This window comes from Octodon degus, unplaced genomic scaffold (assembly GCF_000260255.1).
Source record: "Octodon degus isolate 3935 unplaced genomic scaffold, OctDeg1.0 scaffold00202, whole genome shotgun sequence".
NCBI lineage: Eukaryota > Metazoa > Chordata > Mammalia > Rodentia > Octodontidae > Octodon > Octodon degus.
The window spans coordinates 936,699-953,574 of NW_004524778.1; the positions used below are offsets into that span (position 1 = coordinate 936,699).

The 16,876-nt window shown below is 35.3% G+C and overlaps 1 protein-coding gene and 1 pseudogene across 1 annotated transcript in view; one reads left to right on the forward strand and one right to left on the reverse strand.

The window, feature by feature from the left end:
* The window catches only part of Ncam2 (neural cell adhesion molecule 2), a 559,908-nt gene that overhangs the window by 31,448 nt on the left and 511,584 nt on the right, over window positions 1-16,876 (forward strand). The gene's annotated exons all lie outside the window — the stretch shown is intronic.
* LOC105743992 lies at window positions 13,571-14,437 on the reverse strand (annotated as a pseudogene).

The window sequence follows — 16,876 nt, forward strand, 5'->3', positions numbered from 1 at the left end:
AGTTATAATAGGTTTTATTTTTAGAAGGCATTGTTTTTAACCCCAAGACAATTTATTTTCTTGCAGAGAAGCCACTTCAATAGACTGTTTCAACAGAATGCTTCTACAAAATGTTATAGTTCTAATCACTTTTATTTGGAAATATAGACACTCTTTGGAAAGATGGAATAGTATAGATGAATTACTTCCTCATGGTTTTCAGCTAGCCTCTCACAATTCATAGTGGTGTGAATTGTAAAAAACATAATGCAACTTAATCCCAAGTTTTCTTTGTCTCAGAAGAAGAATAATGAATAAAAAATGTTAGCTGAAGTACAGGAGTGTGCAGGAAATTCATATTATAGGTAGTTAACAAGAATGCTTGGTTTAATATCTTTACACTTATAAATACTAACCCCTTATGTTACATACCTTCCTTTTCTGCTTATTTCAGAGTATTTTATGTATAAAGGTGAATTCTGATTATGTAACACACAGTTTTCTTACAGTGCCCATTTTTCTGAATTATATTTATTTCTTAAAACTTAAGGATTCACAAGATCTTTGCTAAAATGTCTCATGTTCAATGGCTTGTTGATTGCTTTATAATTTTGGTATGTTTTGTAGGAACTCAATTTGTTGTTTTGGTGCTTATTAGAAATTGCAATCATCTTGTTATTGAACAAGTAATATTGAAATTATAATTCAGTTCAAAAATTTATGTTGTGTGAAACATGTTTACTTAGAAAATTCTTTAATGAGGTCTGACCAAATCTTTGAGAGAAAACCAAGCACAGTGATTCACAACTCGCAAACAGACTTTCGATCTTAATGATTTTCAGTTGTATTTGGGGTCACTTTGTTGTCATTGTATTTAATCTTTCCAGCATCTTGTCATTATTGCCAGAAAACTTTGGTGTGCAGCCTGCATATAATCAGGAACAGACAACTGCAGCACAGACTACCTTAGCTGCATTAAAATGAGGGGGTGTAATGAAATCTGCGGAATTGTAAGAGACAAGAACGTGAAACTGAACAGAAAATTCCCCTAGTCTTCTCTTTTTTCCAATCCAAAATATAAATGATTTATCTATAATAAGCTAATATTGCAATATAAAAATCAATACTTTCATGTAGACTCACCTGCTTGTACCTAATATTCCGAGTGTATAAGGAAAGAGAGCCAGCATGTGGGTGCAGGTCTCTAAGATCTTAAAATTTTGAAAATGATGCAAATGTCCATCATAGTTTTATCACCTGTGTTATTAAGTGGGAATGTGTAAAATTACTTGTAACATGAAAATTTAGTTTGGAAAACAATGATTTTTTAAAGTATTCGAATAAATGCATAGCTAATATTTTGGCTATCTTTAAAGATGGACTTAAAAATAAAGGAAGTTACTGAGGTGAATTAGATCACATATCAAGGTGATGCTGATAAATTCATAAACAGAAACAATATATGATTTAAGTAAAATAAACTTTTATTAACAAAGATTGGCATTTATTTAAATATTTACAGTATTCTTCTGTTCGATTGCTGTATTGCTCTCATCCTAAATAGTTCCACTTCGAGGATGAAGCTCATGAGAGTGGTCAAGGTGTAATCTGACTTAATCAGAAGCATTTGGTACGATGGAGAGAACAGTAGATTCTTTCTAATGTAAAATTCCTGGCTGTCATGTTGCTAGTATGCTGACTGTGACTAGCATGCAAAGTAGTTTTAATCCATACATCCTTTTTTTCCTTGCTGGGAGATCTGCCAAATCTATGTCTGCAATTAACTTTTGAGATTGTCAGTTTGAGAGAAATGCTCGGGCAAGAGAATTTAGGACAGGGAATTTGTAGCTAATGTATAGTTAACAATTAGTATTGATTTTAATAATTAGAAAAACAAATAATTACTTTCATAAATTAATCATTTGCCTCACTCTGTATTTGTCATTTGAACTGCCACAAGCTTTAAAAGCAAATATTCAGTAAATTTCATGTAAAACTGATATAATTGAAAATTTAAGTATTAAAAAAAATCACATAATTCATGACATTTCAGTGTCTAAAACTTCCTGCTCTTTAATAGGCTGAAAGTCCACAACATTAAAAGTTACTTTTTACTGGGTTTAACTTAACTTTCGTTTTGAGGGAAAGGTTAATATTTTAGTCAAATATTGTTGCAAAAAACAGACATTAAGGCTTACAAAGATCATTCCTGGGTTCATATCTAGCACTGACTTAATTTCTCTGGTTTTTTATGTCTTAGTATTTTACTTTTGCTGCATTCCTTGGCTTATGACCATAACTAGGACAATTATAATGAAGCAAGAATATCCAAATTTAATGAATATCACCAGTTTTATCCTAAATTTGTACTAGATACCTTGAATGAATTATACTAGCAAATCTTGGGGAAATCATTAATTTTATATTTCACCAGTTAAGAAAATAGGTCTAACAAAAGGTGAACTACTTTTAAATGGCTATTCTACAGATTTTTATGAAGTACTTGGACTTAAAAATAATTTGTGTACTTCTCAAAATCCCCATTTCCTGACTCCGTAGAGTCTGGGCTCTGTGACCCTTTGGCTTTTCCTTTCCCTTCATGGCCGTGGCAATGGAAGGGAGGAGGTGTACCTATTGCTTGGAGAGACTTCCAAGAACACGGGGCTGTGTCTCTTCAACATTTACTATTCTGGATGTTGTCCTCAGTTTAGGCATATCCTCTCCCTTTAGTCTAGGGATATCTGCTGTGGTAAATCCCACCACTGATGGGTTTTACAGATCATGAAAACAGCATGCAGCAACTTTCAGTGGTTTTCATTCAAGATAAAGTGGCCTGACTTTCAAGAGTATGGCCGTGATCACTGTTTTATTATTTTCATGTTATTGTAATAAATTACCTCAAATTTAGTGATGTCTTACATAATAAGTGTTTACTCTGTCACTCTGTAGAGGGCAGAAGGGTCAGGATTTAAAATTAAGCCATCAGTAGTTTAGTATTCGCTCTGGGAATTGTAGCTAAGCTGTCCCTGGGTCTTCCAGCTCTACAAGGTATTTGCAGTTTCTTTGCTCATGGCCTCTTCCGTTGACTCCAAGGCTAGTGGGAGGAAACTTGCAATTTACCCTTGCTCGCCGCCTGCTCTGTGGCCATCCCAGCTCCCTCTGAATCGGCCTCCTTCTCTATGAAGTCTTTGTGATTAAATTGAATTCATCCTGATGATTCAACATAATCTCCCCATCTGGAGATTCCTATCTTCTGGGAGACTACTTTACAGTGCAAAACGATATAGCCCGGACCTGAGGATTTGAACACAGATATCGTACAAGGGAGGGTGTGCTTGTGCCCACTGCGAGTGTGAGCTGCTAACCAGACTCTCCACAGTGTGCTTTCCAGAGTGCTCAGTACTGAGGGAAATAACATGGGGAATGCGTTACACACGCACTGTGAGCAACTCTGCAGATGATTCAGCACTGATGAGTGAGACAAAAAGGAATGTCATTTAAACTTAGCAGAGAAGGTTCATTAACAGTGACCTAATGGGCCTGGGGAGATAGCTCAGTAGAGTAAGTGTTTGCCTGGCAAGCGTAAGGGTCCTCAGTTCAATCCCTGGTACCGCAAAAAAAATAAATAAATAAAATTATTTTTTTAAAAAGTGACATAATGCAGAAACAGAAATACGGGGGGCTTTAGAGCTCCAGAAGATACACTGCAAAGAGTGCACACCACCAATTTTAATCTACACCTATTACTAGATTTAAGAATTTACAGCCAAAAAGTAATCACAAGGACTAAGTTGAAAAGAGCATTTCAATTTAGCATTTTATTTTCTGTAGAATGAAAAAATACCTACATTAAGAACTAATTTAGCTGCATATATAGTACTTTATCCTTGTTGAAAAGTTTTCCCATCTGTATTCCCATTCATTTTCATCTTGGAGGTAATAAAAGGGAAGCATTTCATAACTGCTTTATAAATGATTACCTCGGTTTAGGCTTAGTAAATAACATGTATTATTACTTTTACTATTTGCTTTTCTGCTTTTTAAATGCTGAATTTGCCATTTTATATAGAATTGTTTCATAACTTGCTGTACTACTTTTAGTGACTAGACAGCATATTAATCCTAAGAAATAAAATATGATCCACTGAGACACGGAGAGTCTCAGTCAATTCCCCGGAGTCACACGGTTTATTAATTATAGAGCTGTGCCTGCTACTTGATCACTGGACTCCAGCTCGAAGCCGCACTTGCATCCCCTCACCTCACAGACCTAGGAAAGATTAATGAATCGTTGAGCTTCTGATTTTACTACCAGTGCGGGTTCATTTGTGTAGTGTAGCCATTGGCCATAAATTGCCTGTTGCTATGATCTAGATTTTGATTTTGCAAGAAGAAAATGTATGTTTTGCAAAACCTTCAAATGTATCTTTAGCGTGCAAGACAACAATGGTGGAATTGGGTTTGGCAAGCAAGCTAGAGCCATATTTAATATTCTTGTACAAACTTTTACTGAGTTATCTACATGTTTCTTTTTTACTTTAAGCTTTATTAAATAAATTATCTTTCTATCTATCAGTCTTTCTCTCACAGTTGCTCTAGGGTGAAAGGAAAGTTATCACTTTTAAACTTAATGCAAGGTACTTGAGAGGAGAAGACCTATAAGAAGAGAAATGTAATTTAGTAGAACTTAAATGCAATTAAATTATTCTAATCCCATTATTGATTGTCAAATACTGTCTTTGATGTCTTGCCAATGTAGTAGTGAACATAAAAACCAAAGAAGATTTCTAAACCTTAACACTTCTAAATGAGTTATTACTATTTTTTAAATGATGTATTCTGAAGAGCTCCATGGTTAATATAGCCTTGGGAAGTGATCTCCACCTGCTGGCAGCATGCTATAAGTGAGTGATTATAGAAATTAAAATAAAGCTCTAGCAGTTAAAATATTTTCATTTATTATTTACGAACCAAATTAAATTATGTTTTCTTAAGTGTGATATGTAAAATGACTTTTAAAATTGGTATGATATTTCTTTAGCGATGTAGGCCAATAAGACTATAATTTCTTCTAGAAAATCACTGACATTAATCTGTAAATTACAGGGTGCTACACATTAATACCAGCAAATGTTATTGTAATTGCTAGAAGAAGCGCCAGTAAAGTAATACTAATGTCTACATTAGTACTTCATTTTGAAGAGAAAAATCCGTTGACTACAGCAAATCAAAATAAACCTCTCAGTATTTCATATCCACATTCTTCATTTTGCCTTAGTTCTAAAATATGGATCAGCTCTTTAAAAAGTGGCTTTTTAAAGGAATATAGTAGCAATGCATTATGAAACTGTAAGAAATTATTATTTTACTACCTATTTACCCAAATAGTGGAATAGTTAGATTAAGAACTATTCCCCCTTTTCAAAGGTAATGAATAATGGTAGCTACAAATATGTTCATCAGTATTTTTGTATGATTTAAATTGCCATTTTTCAAAAAATATATTTAGAAATTATCCATACCCCATGACAGAATGCCATCTCTTTTCTCCTGGTAACTACTTCTAGAATCATATGTGTCTTTGCTTTTCGCACAAGATTCAGAGTATGCCCCCCATTGTTTCAGTTTATAAGGAATGGTAGCTGGGGTCATGATATCAGAATATTTTCCTATCTTTCGTATCTTGGTTGCTTTTCTCTCATTGCTGGGGAAAAAAAATACTCATTTCCCAAAACTAAGGAAGAAAGTGTTCACGTAGCTCACAGTCTGTTGAGGCTTCAGTACACAGTCAGCTGGCTCCGACGCAGAGAGCTCGGCAGAGGGCAATGGTTCACGCCTGCAGAAGACAGCAAAAGCTGCAGTGCAAGAGGGGAGAAGGAGGAGGAGCAAGCCTCCGAGCCTGCCTAGCCTGATCGCAGGCCACCCACGTCGGGCGGCGACAACAGCTGTGCCACTGCCAATCCAAGCACTGGACAATGACCCAATCACAAATTTTAGATAAAATACTTCTGAATAAATCACCTCCTGTGATTGCATAAATCTTTGGTGGGACATACAGACACCAACCACAATTCATATTTATTAATGGCATTTTTTTATATATTTATTTTTAGGGAAGGGTCTACAGGGTGTTCAGGGTGTCACTATTAGATCGGACTTATAGTGATCCATCTGTTTACAACCTCCCAAGTGCTGGGATTGCAGGCGCGCACCACCACGCCCAGTCTCAATCGCTGTCTCACCATGCCCCGGGTTGGGGCTGGCACAGCAGGCTCCTGCGCCTGTTGGCAGGTGCTTTAATCCGCTGAGCTATTTGGCCGGCCCTTATTCATACTATTTGTTATATAAAATGTAACTTCATTTCAAACTTCATGTGTATTTTCAGGTTATAATGCATATTTTATGATACTGAAAGCTACTAAATGAGTTAAGGGTCTCTAAGAAGTTACATGACTTCATGGATCACATATAAACTGTTCAAAGTGAAAGAGTTGGACTGATGATTTAAAATTGATTAGTTGCTTACAGTTCTTTCTCTTGAATATAATTATTAATAATAAGAAATGCCAATCATTAATTGTATTTATAGTTTTTGCTTTAGGCTACATTTTTAATAAGAGACTACAGAGAGTAGTAGGTTGTTTGTAGCCTCTGAGTAGGTGATAAAACTTCATGATTACCTGGAACCAAAGAAGAGCATGCAGTGGAGACAGCGCTAGAATTCAGGGTTTTTTTTCAGTTAAATATCTAAACTGAAAGCTGAAATGGAAAGGGATAAGAATATTGTTGGTTTGAGAATGTTGATTCATTGAAATATATAGTGTCTTTTTATGTAATACATATTAATGTTGGTATTTTGTGCTTATGTGATTAAACTTGGAAAACTAAAAATAAAATATTCACAACCCTGAGAAAGTTGATATTTTGATTGATAAAGCCTTTGTGTTTGACAGGCAGAATGTCCATCTTCATCTATTAATGTGGATAATCTCATTTTTAGGAAATACTAAATTGCCTTATGAGATTAATTTAGTCTTCTTTTCACATTAGAGTATAAAAAATGGTAGGGAAAATATTAAGAATGTTCTCTTCTGTTTTCTAGCCATAAGTTATATTTTTAAAGTTAATTCTGCTCATGATTCTGCTGAAAAATTATTTTTGTTTCAACTGCTAGATTATCATTTGGCATGGTCCAGTGTAAGTTTGTCTTACTAGCTCCCAAAATTGATTTCTACACAGAGAACAAAGAGAAAGAAGCAGTCCAATGGGGAGATGGAACATGGTTTTCAGTTAATCATTTTCTCTTCCCCACAATAAATACCACTGCACACAAATATTGTTTCAAAGGAATTTTATATAAGAAAATCTGTATTAGCAGTGCTAAAAGTTTTATTCTATGAAAAACTCATAACTGTAAGTCACTAGTAAGAAATTGTGAGTGATGATTTTTACTGTCCCTCCCGAAAAACACAATTTTACCTAATTTTATTTTTGTTCAAGACAGACTACAGCGCTTTTTGTCTCCAGGTGTCAGCTAGGACGATTCTGGGGAAGGATAGGCAGAAGCCCTCCAAGCTCTGAAGTTTCCTGTCCGTTCCACACCCTTTGAAGCTTGGAAAAATTAATCGCTAGCACAATGTCACTAAAGGTCATTTTTTGGTTAGAGAAATGAAGACTGTAAATGTGATGTTTGTTTACTAAAAATCTCCTTACATAAATATATTTCTTTTACTTGTTCTTTATGGCTTGTGATTTCTCTATTAATTAAGAAGTAGATATAGCAGATACATTTCTGCAAACTTTTTTTTTGACAACTTCGAATTAAGGAGTGATATTATTTTAAAGATAACCACATATCTTGAGCAAAACTAATGTATTTTCAGCAAGAAAAACGGGACTATGCATATTTTGGACGAACTTTTTGTTTGAATAATCAGTTTCATTTTGCAAGTGTGAAACATTAAAAATTGAAATGAAAACATTTTTCCCAGCACTCCTGTGAGTTTTTTTTTTCTATAAAATCCTGCAAATCACGAAAGTTTCCAAAGGGTCGCTTGTGTGACTGCCCCCCAAATGCAGGACCAAGAGATAGGCTGCTTGTGGATTCCACATTCTTGGTTAACATTATAAGTCAGCACTTGTCCGATCAGGGAAGCATATTAAGTGGAGTTACTATATTTCAAAACAGGAGTGCCTTTTACTCTGACAGCTTCCTAGAGAGAAGACTGTGATGAGCACCTGTAGATGCTCATACTTGTGAGGAGGGTACGCATTGCCAGTTGTTACTATTTAGAGCAGCCTCTGCTAGCCTGTCATAATTCTCTCTACGGCCCTCTATTTTAATTCCTGTCATACGAGAAAGGCATCTACTCTTCTTGCCAAGCCAAGAGCTGTCAACTATGCACATTTTTATAGTTATAGTTATAGTCTAGAAAGCAGGTGAAAACTATTGAGGATGTCCTAACTGAGCCTTCATTCTCCTGCTGAAGATTCCTTACTGTGGGCTCACTAACCTCCGACCCTGAGATGGTGCTCTAACCGATTTCTTCATGGCTACCCAGTGGATGCCCTGCTGTTCCTTTCAGTTCAAGTGTCGTATTTATTCTCTCTCAGAATCAACCTACTTAAATTTATATTATTATTATATTAATACTGATATGATAGACAGTTTCTCTTGATTTACCTTGGGGCTTGGTTCCAGGATTCCCCAAAGCTGCTAAACTGCAAAGATAGTCAATATCCTTACAAAAAATGGCCTAGTACTTGTATATAACCTACACTGTACCCTTTAAATCATCTCTAGTTTACTTGCACTGTAATGCTGAGTATTAATGTAGAGGCTGTAAAAATTGCTGTGATTTTGTGTTGTTTAGGGAATAATGACACGAAAGAAGTCTGTGTTTTCAGTAAAGATACAAAATTTTCAACACTATTTTTAAAACTCAGGTTGGCTAAATATGTACATTTGGAAACCTGTGAGTACAGAAGGCTAGGCACATATAACTGTCAGCTTTACTGAGCTGATCAGCCTTAGAGAACTAAACAAATGGCAACAATATTATATAGTACACATTTCAGAAAGATTAATGCATTTTTCATGATTTTTTTAAAAACAACTTGCACGATAAAAAGCATAGATCTAACAAAGAATACTAAAGTTAAGTTATTTCTATAAGACTGTTGTAAAACCATTTAGTATGGAATAATGTGAAGCATTTGGAAAGTATAGACAATAATAAAATGTCATTGGGGCAACTTAAGGTTTGGTTTAGATGATGCTGTCACTGATTGATTTTCTAAATATGTATCTTAAGTGAAACAACTGTAGTATTTGCTGAAGGCTGAGAAAGGGTTTCTATACAATTCTCTTTCACACTTTTGAGAATGATACCCAGAAGAGAAAGAATAGAATTGCTGATCATGGAATTGGATGAGGAGGTGTCTTTAGTAAACATATACATCTTCTAACAGTTTCTCGCTTGTCTATCTCAATAGATGACTTCCCAGCCTAAGGCCTGACTCTGGTCAGCGTATTTTATTATGACGTCATTAAAGTAGTTATAGTGGAATGGTATTGCGGGCAAGATGTAAATTTTTTGAGTTTTATGCAAAGTAGACATGGCAAACTTAGGAAATGAATTTGCCTCAGCTCCTGAGAAGCATTGGAGTAGGTAGGTCAGCAAGGATTTGTCCAAACTGTGTGAAGCTAGAGGTATTTCTGATTTCATTTTTTAAAATTTTGAAATACTTACATGAACGTAAGCTAAATGTTGAGTATTAGACCAAAAATTAAACACAAAATTCATTTGTATATGCCTATGGACAGAAGCCAAAGATAGTGTGATTCGTCTTTAGAGGCATGCGTTAACTGAAACCTGTAATACAAGGTGAAGATTAGAGTCTGGGTAGCTCTGGTGCTAAACAATGGTCAGACTTGGTAGTATTTGGGATTTCAGAGCTTCAGGTTAGGGATGCTCCACTGGAAGGTCATAACGTGAGTGTGCATGTTATGACCTTCCAGTGGAGGTGATAGACAAATGCTGGTGATAGACAAATAGTTGTGCTGGAAGAGAGGAGAGAAGTGGTCATGTAGAGTTCAGTGACTTTTTGCTAGTCACAAAAGTGATGACTAGGGCAGTTCTACTAACTGGCTGTACCTCATTTTGAGCACAGCATGTGGGTACGGCATGTAAATAGGTACAGAATAGTTAAGTGAGTGCCAAATGTCAGTATTTTTAAGTTCAGTGTAATCATTTTAACATATTTCCTTACGGTTACCAAGAAATAATGTATAACCAAAGCCAGTATTATGCTAACCAAACAGTTTTAAGAATGTAAAATTTGGAGTTTTTCAGAGATTGGTAAGTCTAACTTTACATTAATAGACCTGCTTTATGGAATAAATAAATTTCTTTTTTGCTTTCTGACATGGCCTCTTTATATTTCTAAAAAGTAATTGAACAGAAAAAAAAATCACCTTTCCATATTTAGAGGGAAATGTTAATATGTAAAGATCTCAGGATTTCTGTTTTACTTTAAATTAAATACTTTTTAAAAATGTTGTCATCTTCACATGAGGAATGTTGCCAACTGAAAAAGAAGTGTAAATTATTCTTCTCACAGCCTCCCTTTCCCGTAGCTTCTGTTTACAAAGGATTCATGTTATGCACTCAAATTGGACCAGAGGTTCTAAAATAATGACGAAATGACCTGGCTAGGTGAATAGAATGTAAGTTTGATGTCAATCTTTTCTTCCAGAACTGTCCTTGATTAATGAATTAAATAAAAATGTAAACTACTTTTCTTACAGGAAATACTACTGAATTATTCTTCTTTGAGGCTTTATAAAAAGACAAAAGAAACAAAAGAAGATATCTGAAATCCAAATGTCAATATCATTACTTAGTTTTATTGTATGATGTTCTATAAATATAATTCAGGGAAACATTTATATTTTTTAAATTATTAGACTAATAAAATGGGAGAAATTCTTTCTGAAACATCTATGTTAAACTGATTTACAAATTGAATTATTTCTGGCTAAAACTTGGCATACTGAGCCACAGTATGACTTAGAGGAACTGATTGTACCTTTTTCACTCTCATGCCCTCCACAAAGGTCTCTCTGGTAGTTCAGCTCACTGTCAAAAACTCAAAAGTGGAGATAACATAAGAAATATAGCTTAGTGGCTAAGAACCATGGCCAGGACTTAGTGAATTTAAGGTACAATTCCACTGACACAAGGTGGAATCTAAAATGCATAATTTTGAGTTTCCTTTGATGTATTACATTGGATTATCTATCTAAAAAATAATATATATATATTTGATGTATCTGATATCCAGTAAGTAGCTTTTGTCATACAGACAAAAAGTATTTTAGAGAAACAGTGTATGTAATATTGGGAATTTGAATTCTATTATGTGGTAAAGTGGTATGGCAGAACTACAATGGAAAAGAGATATATGAACAGCATGTGGGCACACATATACAGAAGTATATGAACTTTTTTGTTTTGGTTTTGGTCCTGTTGGTGGATACCCAATGTCTTCACTATGCTGGGTAATGCTCGACCATTGATCTATATATACCTGGCCTCTATATGTAAATTTGAGTGGCTTAAAGCAATCAAAAGATGCAGATTACATGCTTGCTTTAGTAATACATGTACAATAATGTAGATTATGAAGCATAAAATAGCTTTTCCTGTAATGCTCTGAATCAAGTGTTATATTTTACTGGGACTGTGTGTGTGTGTGTGTGTGTGTGTGCACATGTGCGCGTGTGTGTGTGTGTCTGACAGAGAGAGAGACAGAGAGACAGAGAGAGATAGAGACAGCGAGAAAGAGAGAGAGACAGAAAGAGAGAAAGAGAAAGAGAAAGGATATCTGTTTGGGGGAGCTGCTGTACGGGGAAGGAGAAAAGGAAATGAAGAGAGCGCTTATTAATTATGGAGACGGAATGCAGTGGTGGACCATACTAATTCATTTTTACCTAGCAAAAGAAGAATCTCATTTAACCTTTCTGTATCAGTTACTCTTCTCTCATTGTTGGGACAATTACCCAGCACTCAAAATGAAGGAAGGAAAGGTTTGTTTAGCTCACAGTTACTGGAGCTCTCAGTTCATATTCAGCTGGCTTCAAGAGCAAAGTGGCACATGTCAGACAGCAACCTTTCATGGTGGTGGCAAAGACTAGAGAGCAAAGCAAAGGGCCACAGCTCAGGCAGCCAGCTAGCCTCTCTCCCCTCTCACTTTGTAATGCAAATGACCCGCCCCAAGACAGGTGCAGCATCCACACCCACAGTAATTAATCACAAACTCCAGAAGCCACCCCCTGACTGCGTGAGGCTTTAGCTAGACAAGTAGACACAAACTGTAACAGTTGCCTAGTGTGAAAATTAATAGTGGTCTTCTTGAAGATTTGTATTAAAGTTTATCTTCCTATTCAAGGCTGTAAAAATTCTTGAAGAAAATCGTGAGGCAGTGTTTATAATAGAGGATTCCTAATGCTTTGCCATGGTGCTTTGTATTTCAATGTTAAATTCAGACTAATCAACGTCCAGTGGGGACTGCAGTGGAGTGGCTAAAGCGCACTCCACTTTGGATTTGCTTTCCTTATGCTGTTAAAAATAGTTAATACCCATGCAGACAAGACATGGTGAGAAGCAGTAAAAGTATGATAGGCTAAGAGAATGTTTTCCATAAAATGAATATTGTGATACTGAACTTATGGAGTGACAGTAGGTATTAAGCAGTCCATATCATGAAAGTTAATGTACAAGACCAGACTCATAGAGCACAAGTATTAGTGCAATGAATAGATCAACACTTCTGTTATCAGATATGATTGTACTCACAGAGTAGGTCTGGCTAAACAGGAAGTGATAATGTGGGCTTCTAACTGTCTTCAATTTAACATAATAAAAAAGATGCTTTCAGTCGTGTCCCCTTCTTTCACACCTATCTGCAGAAGAGCTACCATGTTTCAGGGTCATTTTCTCTTACCTATCTGATATACCAGATATACTGCAAGTTTATGTCAGGTATATAGCTTCATAACTGCTGGTGCCATATTCTCTGGGTTGTTTTGGTTTAGTATCATTTACTGTGTTTCTAACTCTAGAAAAACTGTCCTTTCTGGAATTCAGTTTTATTGCCTAGAACATTAGTACAATATAGTCCTCTACCCTAAGAGTAGCGTATATATTGAGTATGGTGATATTCACAGGGCATTCTGAAGTACTCAGATTTCAAAAGATGGCACCTATTTTACACATAACATCTCTGCACACTAGCTTCTGTCTTCAGTAGGATACTCCTGACAGGAAAATACTGTTACTCACCTTCCTGTATGTAAGTCTACCTCAGAATAAAGAAAATGATAAGATATCAATATTTTGATGTTTGTTTTTATTTTGAAGTAATTTCATGTATTTTAATAGATATAAATTAATGCTTTAAATTTACAAATCCAGATTACCTTGACTTGTACTCAGATGTTGCATTGGATTGTATCAAAAAAGTAGAAGTATTTATTTATCTATTTTTTAAATGTCTTAGTTATTTAATTAGCTTCTTAGTAAGAAATTTAGAACACTAATTTGTGAAGATAAGTTTCATTTTTCAGAGCAAAAACTGATTTCAGGTAGCCCCAGAGCCGAGGAATAGCTTTGATTTTTGCTAAAATCTGTGAGTCCACCGCTTTCTGCTCTACCTTGTGCTGTTCTGAAATCTGGTCTCTCTCTTTCTCGGTGTTGAAGATCTCGCCCTCCTGGTGTCTGGGCTTCTGCAGCTTCTTCTTCCTGAAGTAAGCATCAGTGAGGTGTTTGGGGATTTTCACTTTGCGGATATCAATTTTTGTAGAGGTGGCAATGACAAATTTCTAGTGTGTTCTTCGTAGAGGAACATGATTGAGGCTAAGAGGCCCAGTCACAAGTAGCAAGCCACTGGCCAACTGCTTCAGGAAGACCACTCTCTTGCCTCTGTGACGCCCGGTGAGGATGATCAAGATGGTGCCAGGAGTGATGCTAACTTGAAGTTTCTTCACATGCTGACTGAAGCATTTCTTGCTGTGGCTCAAGAGCTTTTGGGGCACTTCTTTAGTAGGGTAGTATCTTGGTATTTTTCAGAGCTTAACCACCCAGGTATCTCCATTCTTGTCCCCACCGACCGGTTTTGTGATCATAGCAAGAACTTTCTCCTTCTTTTTCTTCTCATCCTTTGACTTAGCAGCTGTGTACTTTCTCTTATACAAAGACTTTCTGGAATACATAGCAGATTGGGAGTATCTACCAACTCCTCTAACCAGAACAGGATTTCGGCTGCAGTGGGGCTGCCCCTTCTTGGACTTTTTTGCCTTCACCTTACCCTTTTCACCAGTACTAGTGGCAGAAGCCTTCTTGGCTTTGGGTTTCTTCTCTTTAGTGTCTGGCTTCTCAGTTTTTTCACCCGCCATCTTGCAAGATGGGAAAGAGAACTAAGTTTCTCTAAAAAAGGTGAAACATTTAAATCTCAAATTTTATTGACATGATTGTATATGTATATAAGATTTTTTTGTTTTGCTTTGTCTTGCAGTGCCATGTTTTTAACTCAGGAACTTGTGCTTGCCTGGAAGGCACTTATGCTACTGATCTATCTCTCCTGCCCCAAGATTGTGTTTTTCTAAAACAGTCTTTAAAATAAACACTCTCTTTTTCTATTGTGGTACCAGGGATTGAACTCAGGACCCCGTGCTTGCCAGGCAAGTGCTTATTCTACTGAACTATCTCCCCAGCCCCTAAAATAAGCACTTTTGTTTTTCCCTTCTAATTTATACTCTTCATCCTTACTGTCACACTCTATTTATGGGTAAGTTTTCCTTTTCTATTTATTTATTTTCTTTCTGCAGTATTAGAAATTAAACAGATGGTTTTCACAATGAGCAATGAGTTATATATCTCCAGACACATTATATATATATATATATAATTTTTTTAAACAGGTTCTCACTAAGTCTGAATTGTTTAGTTTGGGTTCAAACTTGTGAAACTCCAACCACAGCATTCCAGAAAGCTAGGATTTCTGGCTACAGATTTTTATTTTCACTGTCTCTGCTTTTGCTCTTCTCAAAACTTATTTTTTCCTGCCTACACCAACAAGTTCTTTAGCTCATTTCTCAGTTACCTATTTGCACTAAGATTATGATCCAGGAAAAGCCATTCTTCCTTTTTTTTTTTTTTCTGTTTCTTGTTTTAATTAAGCACAAGTTGATGTCTAAAGGAGCAAATTTAAAAACCTAAACTTTAGTTTTTGCTGATTCGAAAGGATTACGTGAGAAAATAAAACAGAACAGTAAAACGGACCAGATCAACCCTGACAAATATCTAAGAAACTTGCTAGTCTTTTGTCACAATGAAAAATTTTCCTAATTCTGTATTTTATGAGATACTTGTATGAATTATTTATATTTTATGGAATTAAATTAGTCTCTAAGAGAATAAATAAATGCTCAGAGAGATTACAACTTCCTCATCCCCATTTCAACAGGACAGTAGCCTGATTCATTTATAACCACTTTATGAAATCACTTCTTTCTCTGAAAGGTGTTTGTAGTTGTGTGGTTTGTACAGTTTAGAGAACCTATGAGTTAGTAATGAAATACTTTTATTGGGTTTGTTTAAATGCAAAAGATTATACTTGAACATGGATTATTTTTACTAGAGCAATTAAGACAATATTTTGTGGTTCTTCAGTTATTTCTTTGTTATAATTAAATGAATTTTGGCTAAAAACATATTTTTAAAGTTGCAATTATTTGGAAAGTAGAAGACATGCTTGTAAATGAAACTCGTTTTGCTAATGGGTTGCCGTTTAGATGCTAAGTATTCATTAACCAGGAGGTGGCTAATGAGCAGATGTTTAATGAGCAGCAGAAATGAATAGACAGATTTTCTTTTTTCTTTGTTTATTTCATACTGACTGAAGGTGTAGATATGTTGATAAAGCAAACAAAACTCTAAAACTGTTTAACGCCATGGGACTTTCTGAAAAGAAGTTCTGATAATAGAATTAAATAAAAAATGGAAACTTGAATTCAAATTTTAGAAAAAAGCTACCTCAATTTTAGAAAATATCAAACTGATATACCAAAAAGCCCCAATAAATTTATTCAATCAAATGAAATCAACATGTACCAGTCCATGATGAGTGTTTATTTCCTGCATTTTATCTCCTTACCACCCATTACAGAAGGAGGAAGTCTAACAGATTTTTTAGTTTGTTTTTAAATTTCCATATTGATGTTTTCTATTCTTGTTTAATGTTTACTAAATTGACATTTCTCATACACTACCCATTTCTTATAAAATACCTGGAACTGAAAAACTTGGAAACTTTTATGCATTTTCAATTTACTATGAGCATTACTATTAAATTTTTAAATTGTAAAACACTTAGCAACATCAATTAAATCAGTGTGCATTGTAGGAGAAGGTAGTATCCCAACATTCACATGAACTTTTCTCTTTGAAATTTCCCTTTCTTCACTTTCTTCTCCTGACCTACCATTTAAACCCGATTTTCAGGTGCAGAGATCTACATTTTAGCTTGTGTGACGATTTTCCAAGAAGCAAGTCCTTAGTTCTCTGCCTCAGTAACAGCCTTTGTCTGCCCACCTGTGCAGATATCTTCCTACAAGTGCTTCGCAGCACATTTTCTAAGTGATCATTTCATTTTCTCGTAACCTTCCTACAGTGTACACCAAGCAAGATCAGTTTTTGTGCACATTTTACCTTTTGCCTGCTAATGAAATTAAATTGTTCTACTCTTAACAATTCCCTCTCGTAATACTCCAATTTGGAGGGGATTAGTGGAGTTGGATGAATTATAATTCATTCAATAGTTTTAGAGAAAAATT